At 32.9% G+C, this 22,037-nt stretch overlaps 1 protein-coding gene across 12 annotated transcripts in view; it reads right to left on the reverse strand.

Annotated features, from left to right (window-relative positions):
• Positions 1-11,642, reverse strand: part of mub (poly(rC)-binding protein mub) — a 260,107-nt gene extending 248,465 nt beyond the window's left edge. For 8 of the 12 annotated variants that reach the window (XM_073980220.1, XM_073980215.1, XM_073980221.1 and 5 more), the window contains exon 1: positions 10,655-11,532. The gene's annotated coding sequence lies outside the window, so the exon portion shown is untranslated. Of the gene's footprint in view, positions 1-10,654 lie in introns of all 12 variants that reach the window. The other 4 variants (XM_073980214.1, XM_073980210.1, XM_073980207.1 and 1 more) reach the window with 2 other exon arrangements.
• Between the last annotated feature and the right edge of the window lie 10,395 nt (positions 11,643-22,037).

The raw sequence follows: 22,037 nt of genomic DNA on the forward strand, positions 1-22,037 counted from the left end.
AACCTACTTGGGGTCTGAAACCATTATTTCTGTTAGGTACATATTTGGTCGTATAAAAAGCCTAAAACTGAGGGTATAAAATGTAAAAGCGTAGCAGCCAGTTTTGCCGAAAGTGGTATAACCGCTGACGTCTAAAAATAAAAGTGGTCCATTGCATCACCATTACATTTCGTCGTATTTTGACCCCGATATCTCTGTTTTCGTATGAGGCACACCTTTGGCCAGGGAATGAGACTTCAATATATGGACAGATTTAATATATTGTCAGCAAAACGGCCAAAATAGTATTTCACTAAAAATTAAGTTTGAGGTTTTTAGATTGGTGTGTCCTTCTAAACTAGCGGAAAAACATCTGTTCTGTTCCAGAACCTGAAAGAAAGTACTTTTTTATTATTATTATTATTTTTTTTTTTTTAAATTTATGTATATATGAAAAAATTGTTAAAATTTCAAAATTTGTAGACTCTGTAGGTTCTGAAACTGCAATATAGTACTTTTGGGTTTTTACGTTTTAGACGTTCCGAATGAAAGTGGGTCAGCAAAAAATTAATATTGATATCTTGTGTCAACAGAGAACTCGAAAGCCAGCATTCTGAACCCTGTGAAATCTTTGAGCACAAACATATTTTTTGTTGTCAATATTTTCTTCAGTATGACTTCACATCTCTTGAAGGTGTCATCAAGAAAAATTAACGAATAATTATCAGCCAGTAAAAGAAACGTGTTTAGCACAAACATGAAACCATAAATTATAGTATTTTATGTCGAATTCCCCACGGCCACTAAACATGAATGAATGAAGCGTTTGGATTCCTAGCAATTAAAGAAAGTACGAAAAGAGTGTTAAAGAACAACGATAATAGACACATAAATTATTGTTAATTATATTTATAAAGAAGTCTCGTAGGAAATATATTTTTAAGTTATTTGACGAAATATATGCAGGTATAATGTTAATTCGTTCGCTTTGAAAATTGATTGCAAATATTCCATCTTTTTTCGCTTCCACTGATTGCAAATGCTAGAGAAAAACAAAGTATTAAATATACATATATCTTCATTGCCACAATTTTGTGATATTTTGTTGGTATTGTGATATCGATAATATCTGCAATCCTTTTTCTTTGCTTCTACTGATAGATCGAATGGTACTAAAATGATGCCTTATGACATCCTTCGATATTTTGTATTACATATGTATATCTACAAAGATGCAGTTTCCTTGGTGACCTTCTTAAAATTTTTCTGCTTCAAATTGTTTAATTTAATTTTAATTTATTTTTGTTTTACATGTTTGTTCTTTAAACTTCATAACTGCTTGTTTATATCACTACTTCTAATCGTGTAAATTTCAAATCATAACTGATTTTAAGAATATGTTTCACAGATACACTTTTTTATGTAAAAATAAAACAGACTTTTTGCTGTAAAATATACAATTTTTGTTGTATTGCGTCGCTGCATAAATATACAGAAGTGAGATCAAAGTTATTTTGAATCGGGAAGCTGTTAATGAGTACTTTCATAATATTTACAAAAAGAACGATGAAATTTGTAAAATTAGCGTAATAAAATCAATGTTTTTATATACAGTATAGTCTCGATAATCCGGACACCACATGTTTCGGCGATGTCCGGATTATCGAATTGTCCGGATTACCGAGTGGCCTGTTCCCGTACTTTATAAAGTGGTAAAAGTCGTAAACGATTTTCATATAAATTTTGTGTACGGGAACGCAAAATGTGTAAAAGTCGTAAAAATTTTAAAAACTTTTTTGTTCTGGAACAGAGCTATAATTTTGTAAGTTCAAATAATTAATATTAAACGTTTACTTCTTAATTTTACTCCTCCAGCATAATTTAGGTGACATTTCCTGTGTATTTTTGTAGTCTAAAACTTTTCTACAGTTGGCGGACTCCTATATTTATTAATATTTTATTCAAGGATGTAAACATTGTTGCCCATGTACACATATTGATTTTCAGAGTCCTTGGGACATGAGCCTGTTACGACTTGAGATATACATAACTTCGGAGATTTTGTATATCACAGAATGAAAATAAAAGAGTCATGCGTTTTTAAGTTATTTATTGACATTTCTATACAAGAAGTGCGATTCTCCAACTCATTTTTTGCGTTACCGAAAAAATCGATAAACTTAAATTGCTTATAATTTCGATGTGTGTGAAGATAAAATCGATTTTAACTAGCGGAGACAAAAACCACATAACTAGTGGTATAGCAGTATAACAGTTGTATAACAGATTCGTACGAAGGTAAACAATTTTAAAAAACGTTTTTGAAAGACGATTTTCAAGTATATATGTTTTAGACTATTGCTCAGGATATAGAAAAGATATGCGTACACGGAAAATAGCGTATTACAGATGAATGTGTACACTTTACACAAATGAAAACAGATTCTTATAGGTCCATTATTTTAATTATGTTGGTGGACCAATTGAGACCCCACATACGAAAAATTTAAGAATTAGGCCATTGGGTCCACTATAAGAAAATAATAATTTGATTACAGGTTGATTGTATAAATTTCGAAATATCGACCTTTTATGAAAAACCTTCATTTTTTGTAGGTGGGGTCTCAATTGGTCCACCAATATAATTAGAGTATTTTCATAAATAGATATTTCAAAATTTCGTCAATGGACCTATAAGAATCTGTTTTCATTTGTGTAAAGTGTACACATTCATCTGTAATACGCTATTTTCCGTGTACGCATCCTGGCTAAAGCTCAACAACAAATACAACTGTTTTAATAAAACCAAAAAGGTCGAATAAACAACAACAACAACTAAACTTCTTGGTTATATTTTGGTTTGTTTTAGTGAATGTCCTTATCCCTAAATTCGGTTTCAGTTAAATAAACCACTTTTAAGATCTAATTGTGGTCCTAGGAGGTCCACTTTACTGTTATTAAGACCTGGTACTTTTTTAGTCGATCTGGCAACCCTCTTGATCGAGTTCTGCTGTAGGTAATATTCATTGTAATTGATGGCAGTCCATCTTTGTAAATCAAAATACTCATAAAACGTTTTTAGATATTCTCGGCTTGAGACATATAGGACATTGTTTACATGCAATATGATCTGGTACCCCCTTGGTCCATATAGTAACCCTCTTAGTGGGGATATTCCATGCCTAATATTATTGATACTTGTTAGCAACTAATCCTTGTTAAGAATAAAATTCATAAAATGTCATGATTTTTTAACATTTACCGAAAACATGGGGTATTTTGGAACCTTAATTATATTATGAAAACATTTTCTTGGCACCTTGCATTACATGTTAATTATTCTTTTGGTTATTATTGTTGAACTATGTGGGGTAAATTTTTTATTATCTATTCAATTTGGTCTTAAAAAAGTCGACCAATTAATTTTTGCAAAAAAACCCGACATTTTTATCACAAGTATTTGTCATTTTTACTAATTAATGCATGAAAAGTGTTCGTTTTCTCAGTTTGAAAACATTTTTTTGACAAACTGTATGTCCACCTCCAAATCGAATTTGAAAGATAGCAGGGGTCTGTACTAATAAATTCAGAAGTCAAATCGTGCTCAAATTTGCCACAGTTAAAATAAAGTCGAATTTTCTATTTTAAGATTGGAGAATTTTCCAATTGAAATAGAACGGTAATACCAACATCTATCAACCGATTTTCCTTAATATTCATATTTAAGGGTTTCAGAGTGTAGAAAACAAGTATGTATAATTTTTTTGAGAATAGGTCAATTTTTTGTCATAGTCCGATTTTAGATATTTTGTGGATTTTAGCGACACTTTATGACCGATTCGGCTGAAATTTGGTAGTTTGACCTCTTGGAAGATATGAATCCTTCATACCAAAAATTATTAACATAGGTCAATGTTTTGATTTAGACCCTACACAACGGGACCACTCTGCTCAACAAATTTTGTCTGTTTTTGGTCATTTTGGTCGATAAAACGTAAGAATTTCAGTTTGTACACATTTATTATAAATAACAATTAATTTCAATACAAAATGGACGTTGAAATAGTTTTGGCCAGAAAATTTGGATTTGAGACCATTGTGCAGCTGGATGAAACCTAGTAGCATACGGGGCCTGGGCAACTCTTCCATATTTATGGATGTTGTGGATTCTTTTTATATAACGGGAGAAGTAAACATCTCGGAATACCTAATAAATGACCCTAAAACCTTCAATTTTGGTCACATTGATATATGGGGCAAACGCATAAAAATCGTAAATATACAGTGTTGGTCACAGAATTAGCACACCCCTTTGGGGCAAATGATTTCAGTCAGCTAAGAGTTTTGATAGGGCAAATTGAAATATTTTCGTAAACAAAATCCTTTTCTATAATGTATTTAACAGATTTAATGATATAAGTGAATAGTATTATCAGTGGTTTTTTGAAAATAAAAGTTTTGTGAAGACGCCCAAATTATCCAGGGGACATATAATTAGCACACCGTATGATTTTTTAATTTAATTCAATTAATATACAAAAATTAATTTATATTGAAGTTAATTCATATCCAAAACGCATTGAACAAATCATTTTTTCAAAGAAAAAATTACTTATCACCCGGTAATCTCAAAATATATTCCAATAGCGGACCATTTTTCGTAATGTACACTAAACGTCAGAAAGTCTCCAAAACTTTAAAAACAAATGTACAATTGGATCTGAAATCATTGGAATTGTTAACCGATTACTGAAATTTAAATATAAAGTGCAAAAACTTTTCAAAAATTGTTTAAGGTAGATGATTCATTCAAGAAAAATTTCGATTTGGAAAGGGTTTATAGAATGAAGATCAATAAAATGCACCATTATGTAAAGAAGGATCAACTTATAACACCATTTGTTATTCAAAATTACAAGTCTGAATAACACCAAAGACCTATCACTACAAAACTGTCAACAAAGCGCTAGGTGAACACGTAGCACATGAGTATGTTTAAAGGTATAACCCCTTTCTAACAATAAAGGATTTTGAGGTTTTCTGAAATTGGTCAGAATCCATGAAAGTAGGCATATACTAATGAAGATAAATGTTTTCTGGATTATTTATTTTAAATTTAATCGTTTTAAGCTCCGGGAAACATATTATCTTGCGGTATCACTAGACTATATCCAATTTGCCTTATGTTTACTAAATTATTGAAATTTGCGTAGGTCCCATAGAGATGAACATAGGTTTATCGTGGCATACATCACGACATATCGGTAAAATTCAGTCCAGATGGATAAGTATTTATATAATCAATAGCTCAAACCATCATATTACAGTTTCTTATTGAAAATGTTTGTGTCAAACGGATTTTACAGATGCACACTGCTGGTGGGTACATCCCACGGTTCGCAAATTTACAGAGATGAACAAGAATATGATGTTTTATTTGATGTTTCTATGAACTACTTGCCTCATTGAATTTGTTTACAAGTGCAAAAAACGATAAAAAACTGAAATTTCCATCGGTCCTTGGGACCCAAGGTGTACCCCATATAATTCCCTTCTGACACTGAAATTTCGGAGACTGGTGGAGAGTATAACTAGCAGACTGGAACTTATTCCCAAAAGAAAGGGATTTAAAACTGAATATGGACGAACATATTGAAACTATTCACAATATTAGTGATTCTTTTAAGGTGTGCTAATTACGTGTCCAGTGAATTTAGGACATTTTTTACATTTTTGGGGGTAAGTCAAATTGACAGTTATGTTTCAGTTTCTGTATTGCATTGTATTCTTTAAGCATACTACTGAGAATATATTAGTACAAATACTTTATTCAATACAACTACTTTTGAAGGTCTTTTTAGGCAAAATAAATGTTGATAGTGGGATGTGCTAATTGTGTGACCAACACTGTATATAGGTTGGTATGAATATTTTTTTCAAAACGGAGTTTTGCAAAAAATCTTTCAAAGTGATAAATTACAGGAGCAATGGGTGCAAATTGTGGTTTATTAAAATCTCAAAACACCTTATATCGAGTAAAACTGTTACATGGGGGCTATATTAAAGTGTGTACCTTCAAATGCCTCAACGGAACGAAAGCACACGATGTTGCTTATAGTGTACATGTGCTTCTGTTCGACTTCCCATGCTCCGGAGCATAGGCCATGCACATTGCTGTCCGGAACCAACATCTAAATTTCAGATCGATAGATTGTCTAGAAATATTACTGACACATTTCCCATGTCGAAAGACTGGGCATAAGAGAATTGAAATAAATTAAAATTAAATTAAAATATTCTCTGAATCTACAAATTTCTTTATTAGTCGCAACGATACAAATAATACAATGAATATATCAGTAACTGAAGCGTTTTCACATAGATGTTGTTTGCATTGTTTTTGGCTAGAAGAATCATCAGAGTAACTTTACAATTACCGTATTTCGTTGAGCTGTGTGATTTAGTAGCTCCTAAAGTTGCGCATCTGCTGAACTCGGTGTAAATGTAACTTTGTCCTTTTGACACAACCACTTTCTTTTAGCAGCAATTATGTTGTACGATGGATACAGATTTGCGCCATTTTCAACTTTCTTAACTTCAAATCCAAAAACATTTCTAACGCTTCATTTGAAAACTGTTTCTCATCGGGAAAGAACATTCTCTCCCAAAAAGTGATTCACTGGGAGTAGAATACTTTTCACTATCCGTTTTGTCCTAGCGGGAAGTAACAGTAAATATCCGTACAGTTATAGAAAAGTTCGGTCTTTTCGAAAACCTAAAACCACAAGTAATTGAAACTGTTCAATTTTGGCTTAAATTAGGTTGAGATGCTTCAAACATGGCAGGAGTGAAATCAACAAGTTACCATGAAATAAGTTGTATTGGAATGGAAGAGGGATGGTTGTGGTCCATATTTTTCATATGCTCTATAAAAAACTTTATTGAATTAAAAATCAATACAAGTAAGGGGTAATTTACGACACCACAATACAAAACCATTACTCCTATAGAATAAAAATTAACAACCCAATCTCAACCGTCGGATCGATCTGTAATTTTTGCCATTGATAGATATTTTTATCCTGATAACGGCAATATACCTAGTATCATTCCGGCGGTTATCCGGTTTTTTATATTGCTTTAATCAGGATAAAAAGATCTATCGATGGTAAAAATTGCAGGCCGATATGACGTTTGCAACCAAAAGACTTAAGGATAGATAGGAGTGTTACTTCTTCCACTGCCATACGTAGAAGAAGAAGTACCACCTGAAATAGGCCGCAGGAATAATCGCGGGCCTCTGCAAAATTACATGTAAGTCTTGCAAATGGGAAAGAGATACATTTGCCGACTACGTGCTTATTATTAATCACGGGTGAACATACGATCCAATCTCTGTCATCCATCTGTCAAGCTGAGCCAAGAAGACTGTTTAAGTAACTTCTTTTTTCAGCAAGCTGTAGAATAAGAACTATGTATGTGCGATGTGGACTCATTTAATACTCTGAATTTAATTTAATGAATTTAATGCTCTGAACAAAAATCGTACGTTCTTAAAAATTAAGAACAGAGTGCGTCGATTTGGTTAGAATGATAAACATATAGTAAAGAATGGATAGAACTAAAGATATTCTGTGATATCTATATTATTTCCATTTTCGTTTGCAGCGGCTAGTTTGATGTTCTTCGAAAACTATACATGAATTTGGCATTTAGATATTCCACACGTAGAGATATTGACTGCAAGCGAAGGGGTTTCTGTTACCTTGAGAGATATTGACTGCAAGCGAAGGGGTTTCTGTTGTCTTGACTAATGTCCGGAATCCAATGCCCCTTAATTTTTATTTTGGCTTCCATCTAATTCTTCCAAGAGCACAAAAACGATTAACGATAATAATTTCTGCTAAATTTGGGAGCATATAGTGGATATTTTGAAAATTCTACTGTGGGTAGTCCTTGGATCCCGATCACAACGATTTATAGTTTTCTTGGGGGAAATCCATATTTCCCGAGATATTAGTCTTGACATTTCCACTATTATCACCATTATTAATTAACAATATGGGTACCATTTTAAAGCTCATGAAGAGTGCTTTCTAATGCTATTAATAATTCGGAAAGGCATTTTAATTTTTTAAAAATGAATTTATTAAATATTACAACATTTAACAAATGACAACAAAAGTGTTTTTACATAGACTTTGTCCTATGGTCAGGTGCAAAAGTCGGCTAAGCGAACAAAAGTACTCTCCATAAACCTTAAAACGGTACACATTATTGCCCAAGTATGAATAGTAAAATGTCAAGACCCATATCTCGGGGAGTATGAACTTCCCGGGAAAACTACATATTGTTGTGGGCAGGGTCCTAAGGACTAACTATGGTAAAAATTTCAGCCCGATCCGAGAAGTGCTCCTAAACGAGACTTATGCCAAATCTATTCTTAGAATACTTTTTCATTAGAACTTATTACCATAATAATCGCTTTATCGAGATTTTATTTGCTATATATTTTCACATATCTTACGTAAAACATATTCAACGCTGTTAATGTTAATGCATGGCCTGTTCCCGTACTTTATAAAGTGGTAAAAGTCGTAAAAGTTGTAAAAATCGTAAACGATTTTCATATAAATTTTGTGTACGGGAACGCAAAATGTGTAAAAGTGGTAAAAATTGTAAAAACTTTTTAGTTCTGGAACAGAGCTGCAGTTTAACTTATTGTATTTCCCCACCATTTAGAAATGAATTCCAATTAGACGTTTTTTTTTTACTTGTCACATACTCGTACATGATATATTGGCACCACTGAATGTGGATGGCGGCGCTGGAGTGTAGTAACAACTTGCGAAACACAACAAAAAGTAACAACGAATATAGAAGAAAAGGCAAAAAAGGAAAAAACGTGACAAAAGAGCAAAACAACGAGACAAGCGTAACGCGAGAACCGAAGAAAATATACAACGAAGAGAAACGCAAAAAACAAATTCAAAAACAGACAACAACGAAAAAGGAAGAAAATCAATTCTGAGACTGCACAACACACAACAGCAATTTATTACAAGACGCGCACACACATTCACACAATAAGCACATTTTTAGGCCTTGTACACACGCTGCGACTTTTGATGAATGCATCACCATTTTCGTTCTTGTAGGGTTGCATTTAAGAAGTGTAATTTTTTTAACAAACATGTACGAATTTACATACATGTTATGATTGTTGAATGCATGTAGGTATAAATTGTTAAACCAAAATTATTGAAACAGGTAAAAATATTTGTTAATATTTATCGACAAATGTAAATAACAAATTTTTTGGAAAAAACATTTGGTCTGTTCCAGAACTGCAAGAATCTACTAATTTTAACTATTTTTTCCGATAACATAAAGGAAAAACTGTTATCGTAGTAAAAAATAGTAGATTCTTGCAGGTTCTGGAACAGAGCAATTGTTAGGTAAAAATGTATTTTCCAACATTCGGGTTATTCCATTCTACGAGGTACAGGTAATAAAACTCCGACAATATGGGTGTTCACACAATTATAATTATTGAAATATTTTTACGAAATGTTGGGCAACAAATTGAGCAACGAACGGCGTCAATATTAACCCAATCGATTCAAAAAATTAAATTCTTTTTTTCTGCAATTCGCATTTTGATGTTTTAAAAACACATTTGGAACACAAGCAATTCAGTTTCAACTATGAAGGCAATAAAGAACTGACAACATACTTATCAAATAAAGGAGGAAGTTTAGTCCATTTATTTTTATTACATTCTTTTAAATCCATGATGTACATTAAATAATTTTAACATTCTAAATGGTATTAATAAATTAAGTGATTAGTCATGAAATTTTACATTTCATACATTTCGTACATTTTCATTCCCTCCATCACTACTATTTTTTGCAACACCGCTAAAAAAATGGTGATGCATGCATCAAAAGTCGCAGCGTGTGTACAAGGCCTTACAATCCGCAACTAAAATAATTTCTGTGTGACAGACTTCAATTACGAGCTAACCAAACGGAGCAAACGAGCGTGCGTGATTGCCATACGACGTACGTTTGTATGTAGTTTAAAATTAAAATGTACACTGCAGATGCTGCTGCTGCCCCAAACATCCAACATTGGGAGTTGAAATTGCAAAGACGGAACCTCCTCGCATCAACCAACATCAGAGGGAAAAATAAATTATTTTGCCGGTTGTTGTTGGTGTCGTCTCTGCGCGCTTGGCGGCGCAAGTGACGAAAAGCACCAGAAAAAAAAACAAAATAGGAGACGATGATGAAAAACAACTAGGCAGCCAGACATTAACTGGGAAAAAATGTGGTGTGTATGCAGCAGGCAGTAATGGCATCGCATATACATGACGTTAACGTTAGTACGTGTGGTTGTAAATTACTTGCACGCAGGCAGCCAGCCCAAGATAGCCCCCCAAATACCCCAAACTCATTTAAACGATCGCTCATTTACACTTTTTTACGCACACAAACACACTTAACAATCTCACACGGTCGGACCGGAGACAAATCAATAGAATGCAAATTTATTCACAATTTTTTTGTTGTTGTTTTTGTTCTTGTATAATGAAATTCCAACCAAGTCACAACTACAACAACACATTGTAAACTAGATATTGAATCTTAGATATTAAACAAAAAATTACCTTTTTTATCTCGTTTTGTGTTATTTCTCTCTTGAATGCGCTTGGATTATTTGCGGGCCGCTTGGTTTACGTTTTTTGCGATTTTACAAATCTCATTCAATTCTCACCAAACACAAGGGTTCACACTACTTTAGGTTTCTTCTTCTTTGAGATTCCTTTTTGCGTTTTTACAATTGTATTAATGGTAGTTGTTGGTGTAGAAAATCAGTGCGATAGATTGCATTAACAATAACAATTTTAATAAAAATATTTTTAACAAACTTCACTTTTGGTTCTGTGTTATTAATAAAAATATCACTTTTTTGCACTTTTCTTTATTGTTGATGAAATGATGGGGGTAGAATTAGATATTTGCAGTTATGACAATTCTTATTGCTCTGCTGATATTCGACTATTCCTTAGAATTCAGGCGAAGAATATTGTATTAAAACTTTTCGACTTTACTTATGGTTTTTATGGTTCTGTCTGGTTTGTTTTTTTTTACTTTACTTTTTGTTTTCACTCACTCAAACACTGAGCCAAGCAGAGAAAAAGAACTATTATAGATTATTTGAAATGTGTATAAAAACCAATTGATGAAACAGCAGAAAAATGCTTCCCGTTTTTAGTACTTTTCGCTTGTAAATAAATATCGACTGAATCGAAACTTTTGGATTTTGGCAAATTTACAATACTTTGTCACTTGACTTGGTACCGACGAAGAAGATAATGCGCTGGGATTTTAAAAAGAATATTTTTTCCTTCTTTCATTAATAAATAATTTGTTTGCTTTGTTCTCTTCTCTTTTGTGTGTTTGGGTAGATTTGTTGGAACCGTTGTGTTACGCGGATGCGAATTCTAACGAACGAACACCACCAATAACTTTTCTTGATTGAATTCACAATGCTCGTTTGGTTTTCTATAGCCCATGAATTCCGGAGAGGTTTGAATGATGGGAGCGCGCGCGAGAGAGAATGAGCTGTTTTTGTAATGCGTGTAAATGAGAAACAAATACTACCAAACAACCAAACAAAAGACAATTGACGCTCTAGCCAGTAATGTCAAGTTTGTGTTTTTACGCCGTTTTTACATATATTTCTATGAAAGGCGATTTTTAAAATTTGAAACACAAAAGTTGTGTTCCAGAATCAAAAAATTGTTAAAATTTGACCTGTTCCTTTACTTTTTAAAATGGTAAAAGTGATAAAAGTAACAAAAGATGTGAACTGCTCTCATAACAATTGTATGGCTTTAAAGGTAAAGGAACGCTTTTCGAATAAAAAATGGTAAGACTTGAAGATTCTTGCACGTAAAGGAACAGAGCTATTTTTAGGGCTTTACCCAAAACACAGCACAATTTATGTGGGAGTCTTTCACACTCTTTCAAATTTTGTCATTTAATAAAGTACTGGAATAGTCCAAAAAATGTAAAGACTAGACAAAATGCATACGCAGTTTTATTTTTTATATACTTTTATATATAACAGAACAGAAGCATTACAGGGGCTGGATTCCGGTTCTATGAAATTTTTAAATGAAAAATATTTCCTTTATAATTTTTTTCACTTGAAGCTGAAAACACATACAACGTTCGTTTTGCGTTGGGCGTTGACAAAAAACAACAACAGGGCGATGCCGACACCAAAGTCCGGCGTTGATGTGTTTGCCGGCATATATTTCAAATGAATTTGAATTTTTCGGCATCATGCCCAACAGTGTAAAAACGGCCAAAACGACACAAAACTTTATCCAAACGTTGTATGTGTTTTCAGCTTGATAGTTTTCTCCTTTATAAAAGTTTTCATTTCACATTTTTATAGAAACAGAATTGAGCCCCAGATATGTATATGTTATGCCTATTAAAGGTAAAAATTAGAAGAAAAAAAACAGTATCTCGAATGAAATACATATATGAATTCAATAATCTATACTAGAACAACTCCTTCGAACGTTCCCACGCCTCTCTTTCCCACCCCTGCCGACCGAGGGGGCGACCTCCCTTTTCGTAGGGATCGCGAACACACCATGATCCGCACCATGATGGGATATAGAAAGGAAATTCGAAAACCAGCTACAGAATCTACTTCATCAGCCAGTTTTAAAAATCATACAACTACTAATTATTTAAAAATAAAATCGGTTAATGTATAAGAGGCATGCCTAAATACGTCCGTATTCCCAAAGCGTTTGTGGTGAAAAAACAAATTAAAACACATATATTCTTATGAATACTTCCGAAATACGTCGAGCGTATTCAATTTCAAGTTGTATAAATTCAACTTTCAGGGCGAAACCTATAGCTCTGCGTGTGCATTCAAAAATACAGACACAAAATACACTGCACCCCGCTTATTTACCTCTCTGCTTAGAGGAAGTTTACACTATCTATCAATGTCATATGACACGAAATAAGAACATTCCATATTTACCCACGGAGGCAATGTGGAGACGTAGTTTTTTTTACATTTTCGCTGGTGTGGACGCACAGAGTAAATGGCGTAAGGAAAATCACCAATATTACACATAATAGCGAATATATAACGATGGAAAATTTCATGTCATATGATATTTACATATAGTGTAAACTACCCCTTAACTGCCTTTTTCGTTTAATTGCCTCACAATCTGAATCCCCAAAGTTTTTTCATATAAATGAGTTCAAACTGTCCCGCTTAACTACTTTTCTATAAGTACCCAATTCGGATATTTGCCCGTCAAATATTTCCCCAAAAAGAACAGATAATACTGTTTTTCTCGGTTTATTACCCGCACTGGTGTATTTATGAGAAAATCAATTTCGACGACTACGTGAATTGTGATGAAGATGTCCAGTGTTATGTTATGGTGTTATGCTCACTAATGACTAAATTTCTTACTGATTAAATAATATAACTTATATATCTTTAGACTTTTTTCACAATAGACCGTTTTGATTTTTGGCGATTATGCTCTAATTGTTGTCATTTTTTGTAAGGTTGAGATGAGATTTTTGTAACTACCCACATAAGGTAGTTATGCGGGATTTTCGTAACTGCCTTTCCCGCATAACTGCCTCAATTTTTTGGAATTTTATGAAAGGTAGTTAACCGGGGTGCAGTGTACATGTATTTCAAATTGAAAACAACAAATACATGTATTTTGTTTTTGTATTTTTGAACGCACACGCAACACGCAGAGCTATAGCTTTCGGCCTCATAGAACATATAATAGCTTTGTTCCTTTAGTCCCGGTCCACACTAGCGTGAATTTCATTAAAAAATTTCATGAAATTAGGTGTTCTTAAATCGAATTCCCCACTACAGCAATTTTATGATTTTACTCTTCTATGGACGTCGATCTAGAGACGCATAATTTCATATCAAAATTTCAGTGAAATTACTCTAGTATGGCCCGGGACTTACTTTTTTAATCGTAAGAGTGGTAAAGGAGAAAAGTGTCAAAATTGCTATCTCATGAACATTTTTATCAGAAAAGTAAAGGAACGGAAAAATGGTAGATCTGGCAGCACTGTCAAAAAGAAACGTAAAAAAAATCAATTTTTAGTCTTTTATTTCACAGTTTTTAATTAAGTTTTGTCAGCGTTCGACTTTTTCTTCTGTTTTTCGTCCATTTTCTTCTTCATTGTAAAATAATCGTCAAACAAAAGTCGAAAAATCAGTTCCGCCATTTTTTACCTGCAGAAATTTGTCTGGTTGCCTGTGGTAGAAGAGAAAGCCATTTTCGCCCTCTCTCCTCTCTCATGCTTGGTTTACATTTACGAAATCCACTCGATTTCAACTGTCAAATCCATAGGATAAACGTCAAATGAAATCCAGATGAGATTTCATTTGACGTTTGAGCTATGGAATTGACAGTTGAAATCGAGTGGATTTCGTAAATGTAAACTTAGCATCACTCTCTTAAAAATTGCTTCCAGTTTTGTCACTTTTCTGGGTTAAGGAACGCTTTGCAGGTTAAAAATGGTAACAAATGGTAAAAATGGTAACCTCAGGTAAGTAAAGGAACACAGCTAAAGGCCCTCACTCATTTATCAGTCTGTGCCGTCAGTCCGATGAACCCTTTCTATATGTGTGACTGACAAGTGTGTAGCACCATCAGTCAAGTCTAAAAATCTTGAATTTCTCCTCCACAATTGAATGATTTCTACGTTTTTTGTGTTCCTACACGAACATTATTTTCTGTTTTTCAAAATTGTTTATTGACAATTTGAAAATAAACACAATTCGCCCAGACTGATGGGGGTTCATTTTGAAATCAAAACTATTTTGATTTTCATCAGTCTTGGAAAACTTAAGCGCCCCATACACTATCAAATTGGCTTGTCCAGCCGATTAACTCTTTCTGTCCGTGTGTGCTGGATAAGTGTGTAGCTACACATTCAATCAGCTTTCTACAACCGAAATCTTCAATTTTTTCCTCAAAAAATCAACGAATTTGATATTTTTGTCATTTCTTCACAAACACAATTTTCAATTTTTCAAAACTGTTTTTTGACAATTTTAAAATAAACCTATTCAACGGATTGACTGGGGTTTATTTTGAGAATCAAATCGATTTTGATTTTTATCAAGCATTTCAAACTCACACACACATTCTCAGATTTTGAAAAATTTACACATACAATTACAAGTATTGACAAGCCAATTTGATAATGTATGGGGCGCTTTACACATACATTCTCAAAAATTCAAAAATTTACACATACTACCATAAATGCTGGCAGTCAGACTGACTAATGAGTGGGGGCCTTAATATGTTTTGTATCATGGCACAATTACCCAAGGAGTGGTATCACACCAGCTGTTCAAATATGAAAAGTCAAATCCCTTTATAAAAATTATTTTTGTCGTAATTTCCCCAACAACTTAAAGAAATTTTTGACATAACATATTCAAAGTGTTATGATACCACTACCTTGGTAATTGTGCCATGTTTTATATGTACACTGTTTCGCATATCAAAAGCAACAAATTAAGGCGCGTTGAGCGTTCCGTGACAACAACCACATGAAAACTTCAAGAACAAACTTGGCATCACTTACACATTTTTCATGCTGTTGTTGTTTTCAACGCGCAACGCGTCACACAACGGATCGTATGTATTTGGCCCATTAAAATTTTTTAAAAGTCCCGGGCCATACTAGAGTAATTTCATTGAAATTTTGACACGAAATTATGCGTCTATAGATCGAGTTCCATAGAAGCGTAAAATCATGAAATTGCTTTAGTAGGGAATTCAACCTAAGAACATCTATTTTTTTGAAATTTTTTAATGAAATTCACTCTAGTGTGGACCGGGACAAATGTAATATTTTGTGTCCAGTAATGAAATTCTGTAACACATTTTTTGAATTACCGACAAAAATCGGTAACATTAAAACGCAAAATTATGAATGAAAAGTGTCAATAAAAGTTGACAACACTGTTGCAATCGGTAGGATTTACCAAAGGCTTTATTTTGAACGTTTTCACACGATAAGGTTTGCCTGCTCAAAAATGCGTTGTCCGTTTTGGTTCTCATTCGTAAATTGTGTCAGTGTTGAAACAATATGTGGAAGTAAGTGAACGAAAACGTACATAAAGTACCATACATACAACACTAGCATGTAAGATATTATCTACCTGTTTCATCATATTTTTTACAAATAAAGGTGTTCTTCAAAACATGACTTCTATGTACCTGTTAATAACAAAGGTATTTCCCTATTTCATAAAAATCTTTCTTGAAAAATTTACGCTGGTAACGCAGGTATCATCTTACCTTCAGGTGGTAAGAATTATTACATTATTTTTTACATGGCATGCGCGCATGAGGCAACAATTTTAACAACGCATACATTTTACCCAATTTTATGGGATTCACAAGAATTACTTTTTTAATTTTCAAATACAATACACACATAAACCTTTTTGGTACATTTATGTAAAACCGTACTTCTTTTTGTTCAAAAAGTACGCTTGTATAAAATGACTTCAAAAACGCAACACTAGATGTGAAAATTACGAATGAGAGTCAAAACGGAAACCACGTTTTTGAGCAGTCAAACCCTATAGTGTGAAAACGTTCTTTGGTTGTTAACTTATGGGTGCTTGACACGATATGTTTTTTACATATGAGTTGTCACTTCTCCCATACAAAATATATATGCAAAGTGACAGCTCATATGTAAAAAACATATCGTGTAAAGTACCCATGACCAAAAAAATTCGTTATTTACCGAAATTATAAGCATTTTAATTTTACCGATATTTGTCGGTAACTCGAAAAATGAGTTACAGAATTCCACTACAGGTGCTGGATTCTTTTTCTAAGAAAAATTGAAATAAAAAATATTTCCTTTATAATTTTTTTCATTTGACATTTTTTTCCTTTATAAAACTTTTCATTTCACATTTTCATAGAAACAGAATTGAGCCCCAGTTGATCTTTGTTATGTACAGAGAGCTTTCAACAAGTTGTTTCTGTATTTTGTAGTTGGATGGGATAACAACAACAATATTGACTTATCCTGGAAAATGGGGAGTGCAAAACAAAAGCAACAACGGAATATTATTAAAAATTGTAGTCTTATCGGCTTTAATTAGCTACACTTTTGACTTAATTTTGTTGTTTTGTGATATGTTAAGGCCACTGCACAGATTGCAGGTAAGCCTATGTTTACATTTACGAAATCCACTCGATTTCAACTGTCAATTCCACTGCGCAAACGTCAAATGAAATCCAATCGATTTCAGATGAGTTTTCATTTGACGTATACACAAAGGAATTGACAGATGAAATCGAGTGGATTTCGTAAATGTAAACATAGTATAATTTAAGATCGCAATCTAGGAGGAACGTTTCATGTACTAATACATATCAGAAACGAAATTTATGAATTCAAGGATCTATTCCAGAAGAATTCCATGTCAATTGGATCGTTAAATTCGGTAAAATACGTACAAAACGTATAAAAGAAAAAAATTTATTTTACCATACCGTAAAATTACATTATGTTCCATTATTACATCCTTTCTGTAGTTAAATTTTGTCCGGTATCGGACAGATAACCCGTTTATTGTTTTTACATGTTTCCTTTAATAATTAGTGTCAAATAAATTAAAAGGAGGTTTGTATTCCTTTTAAAAATTAAAGTGCACACGAGAGTATGCTTCACCAAAAACAAGAAAAATTTCGGAGCAAATCCAAATTAACCAATCAGATTTGAGTAAATTTGATGTGTACAGTCTTTTTTGCTTGATATTGCCATATTTTTACAAAATCCCAGCAAAAAGTTTGCATCCGCGGATGCAGTTGAATCACTACAAGTGTACAGTACATTTGCCGTTGGAGTACATCTTTTCCTATGAATTCACTTATGAATTTTACAAGAGAGCGCGCAGCTAGGATGCACTCCATTTTGTTTCCACAGCACACAGCTAGGATGCACTCCGTTTTCGATCCAAATGACAACTTTTTATGTAGTATTTTGGATGGAATTTAAAGGCACTCTTTGTATTGTATTTTTAATCAATCCAAAGATGCAGAAAAAATGCAAGCTATTGCAAAATATCCCAGAATAAATAAACTGCATTTATTATTTGTATAAAACAAGAATACAAAGAACTTTATTAAACACAAATTAAAAAAGTTGCCATTAAATGCAATCACATTTGAGTTTACTTTCTCCGTTCTCCAGTTAATCCAAGCGAATCTGATTTTGCTTCATCATACTAAAGGTTTTTTATGTAGACTTCCCATCACTAGTTCAGCTTTCGACATGGACTCCAACTGCACTTCACTCCATTAACAATTTCCGTCTCGTGAATTACAGCAAAAATGTTCGCAACTTCAGTTTTTATTTCTTTATTTTATAACAAACTTTCCGAAATGTATACACTCTTGTTTGTCTTTTGAAGAAATGTGTAGGGATCAACCAACTGGGTTTTTTCTGTAGGGATCTCTACAGCAACTGCTTATAAAATGTATGTTACGGAGTGCATTTTACATAACTCTGTTGGACTACATCGAAAGATGTTGTAAAATCATAACTCCAATTGCACAACTTCCAAAATTTATTGCTGGGCCCAGCAAAAAGTTTGCATCCACGGATGCAGTTGAATCACAAGAAGTGTACAGTACATGTGCCATTGGAGTACATCTTTTTCTATGAATTCACTTATGAATTTTACAAGGAAGCGCGCAGCTAGGATGCACTCCATTTTGCTTCCACAGCACACAGCTGGGATGCACTCCACTTTCGATCCAAATCACAGCTTTAGATGTAGTGTTTTGGATTGAATTTAAAGGCACTCTTCGGATTGCATTCCTTATCAGTCTAAAGATGCAATTAAAATTTTCAGGTAGAAACAATTTATACAGATTTTTCTAAGGCATTCGATTCGATTTCACATAACATATTATTAAATAAGTTATCTTATTATGGCATACATTCCAGTTTTCTGAAGTGGATAAAATCATATTTACACAATAGAAAATGTGTTGTAAAAATTGGTGAATTTGAATCGAATGCCTTCTATCAAACATCTGGCGTTCCCCAGGGAAGTATTCTGGGGCCTTTACTTTTCAACATTTTTATAAATGACATACATCACTGTTTCAATCACTCACAGATTTTACTGTATGCAGATGATTTGAAAATCTTTCTAAGAGTAAATTCCATATTTGATTCGGTAAAATTACAATTGGATTTAAATAATTTGGATTCATGGTGTATTAGAAATAGTTTAAGACTCAATTTAGAAAAATGTTTCCACCTTTCATTTAAGCTAAATAACCAAACTTTGTTAAAAGTTGATGAAATAGAAGATTTTGGAATTGTCTTCGATCACAAACTTACATTTGTTCATCACATTGAAAAAATCGTTCCAAAAGCTTACACTATGTTAGCTTTTATAAAACGCAATTGTGCTGATTTTAATGACCCTTATGCTTTAAAACTGCTCTATACCTCGTATGTCAGATCAAAACTTGAATATGGATCATTTATATGGAGTCCATATTCGTTAAACCATGTTAATAGAATTGAAATAATTCAAAAGAAATTTATTAAGCATACATTATCGTATTTAAATTTTTCTCAGCCAGTACCTAGCTATGAATCACGATGCCTTTTAATCAATCTGGAAACCTTAGAGTGGAGAAGAAAAATGCATTCTATGTTGTTTATCTTTGATTTGATCAATGGAAATATTGATTGCTCACATCTTTTAGAAAAAATATCTTTTAATGTGCCAAGTAGACATCTGAGATATGTTAAACTTTTTCATCTCGATTGTTATAGGAGTAATTATTTAAATAATAGGCCGCTTAATAGAGCCCTAATAAATTTTAATATGTTAAATGAACATATACTGGTTGAATTCGGTGCAACAAGACAGTCTCTACAAGAATGTGTAAGGAGATATCTCAAATAATATATTTAGAATAAATATAAGTTATTTTATGTAATTTTTTACCACAGTCTGTAAGGAGTAATGTTCCATAGACTGTTAATTTATGAAATAAAATGAAAATGAAAATAAAAAAAATGCAAGCCATTGCGAAATAACCCAAAATAAATAAAATGCAACCCTGTTTTTTGCCATAAACTACCGATGGAGAAAAACAAAAATAGTCAAACAATAAGAAAAGTAAAAATAAATGGTTAAAAAAACATTCTAAAATTATGATTTTTGTTCTTGAATTAATTTAAGTTATTTGATACACATTTGTGTTGTGAAATTCTTATTTTTCTGAATTAATATATTGTGTGCGTGTGTATGTGTTATTGTGTACGTGCTTATGTGTGATTGTGTGCGTAAGCAAATGACGTAAAAAACAAATGTAAAAACACTTCATTTATTTCTAGGATTTCGTAAAACCAGTTCATTTAAAACGTAAATGTAAAAACCCTATTAATGTCGATTGCGAGAATTATCCCTTTTTTGGAGTCTCGAAACAATGTTCCCAATAATAGTTTTTCTTGCATTACAAATTGTGAAGACTTTCATAAATCAAAAGCAAATCACATTTTATTTTACTCCTAAATAAAAATTCAATTTATGTTTATTCATATACTCACGTTTGTTTCTTTATTACTCATGTCTGTAGGACATATTAACAATTTGCCTTGGTCTACGTTATAGAGAAGTTCGACTCATTATGTTAGCGACTTTTGCAGAATTTAATTAGCTCAAATTACAGCGATTTTAAAACGTAAAGTGTTAGCAACACTGCAGCCATTCTCATGGATTTTTTCTCTATTTTATTTTAAGATGAGTCAAGAGAGCAAGACAACACACAATGAGAACACACAAACAAACTCAACAAAAATCCCACTTATTACAAAACCCGTATTTTTTGTAGAATTCCGTTTGAGTGAACTTCCCTCTATTTCTTATTGTTCTGTTTTAAATTGAGTGAAGTGGAAAAGTAACTCATTTAAGAATTGTTACCGTATTGACAAAAAGTTCTTAAATGAATGGCAAATGTGTTTGGGTAACACGCCAAATGGGAGAAATTGTTTTTACTATGTATTTTTGTTGTGTATGTACCTTATAGTGCGGTTACACTATAGTTTTTTGCCGGGTTAACCCACTTCGAGAGGATTTATTTGACGTTTGCGCTATGGAATTGACATTTGAAATCCAAACCCACTGGGTTAATCCGGTTAAGTGTAACCGGGGTTTTAGTAACTTTAGTAAATCCTTATAAAAGCTCTGTTCCTTTACGTGCAAGAATCTTCAAGTTTTACCACTTTTTACTCGAAAAGCGTTCCTTTACTTCTGACACCATGCACTTCATATGGGAACAGTTTACAACTTTTACTACTTTTGCCGGTTTAACCATTTTCAAAGGAACAGACCAAAAAAAGATTTACAGTACATTTATGCTATGCCGGTTTTTCGATTGCAGTGGATTTTTTAAAATTTATTTATGAATAATGGCGAATAATTGTGATAAAAATGTCGGGTTTTCTGCAAAAATTGGTTGGTCAATATGTTGATGACAATATTAGACGTATAAATTATTGAAAAAATTGTTATAAATTTGGAACAGAGCATTATTAACCAATATTGTGTATATTGTTTTGAAGTTTGAAGTGGCACTCGAAAGAAAAAATTGTAAACTGCGAAAAGCTGCAGTCAACCTTTCTAATTCAAACATGGTACTGAAACCTCAGCTGTTACGGATTATTCACTGCGTTAAAAAAAGAAAACAAGTAGAAAAATATCAGTCGGGTTTGCCGACAGCGATATACCCTCAGCCTGTGTGAATTGAAGCTTTCATCTATTGACAATATCGAATCGAATGCCGGCTATGCAACCGAAATCCTTTTCTCCAATCAGATTTTGTGTCCCTGGACGTACGAACTTACCGACAACAAATTTGGATTAAAGCTCAAAAGTGTTGCGGAGAAGGT

This window comes from Musca autumnalis, unplaced genomic scaffold (genome assembly GCF_047663935.1).
Source record: "Musca autumnalis isolate F117 unplaced genomic scaffold, ASM4766393v1 scaffold_4, whole genome shotgun sequence".
Taxonomy (NCBI): domain Eukaryota; kingdom Metazoa; phylum Arthropoda; class Insecta; order Diptera; family Muscidae; genus Musca; species Musca autumnalis.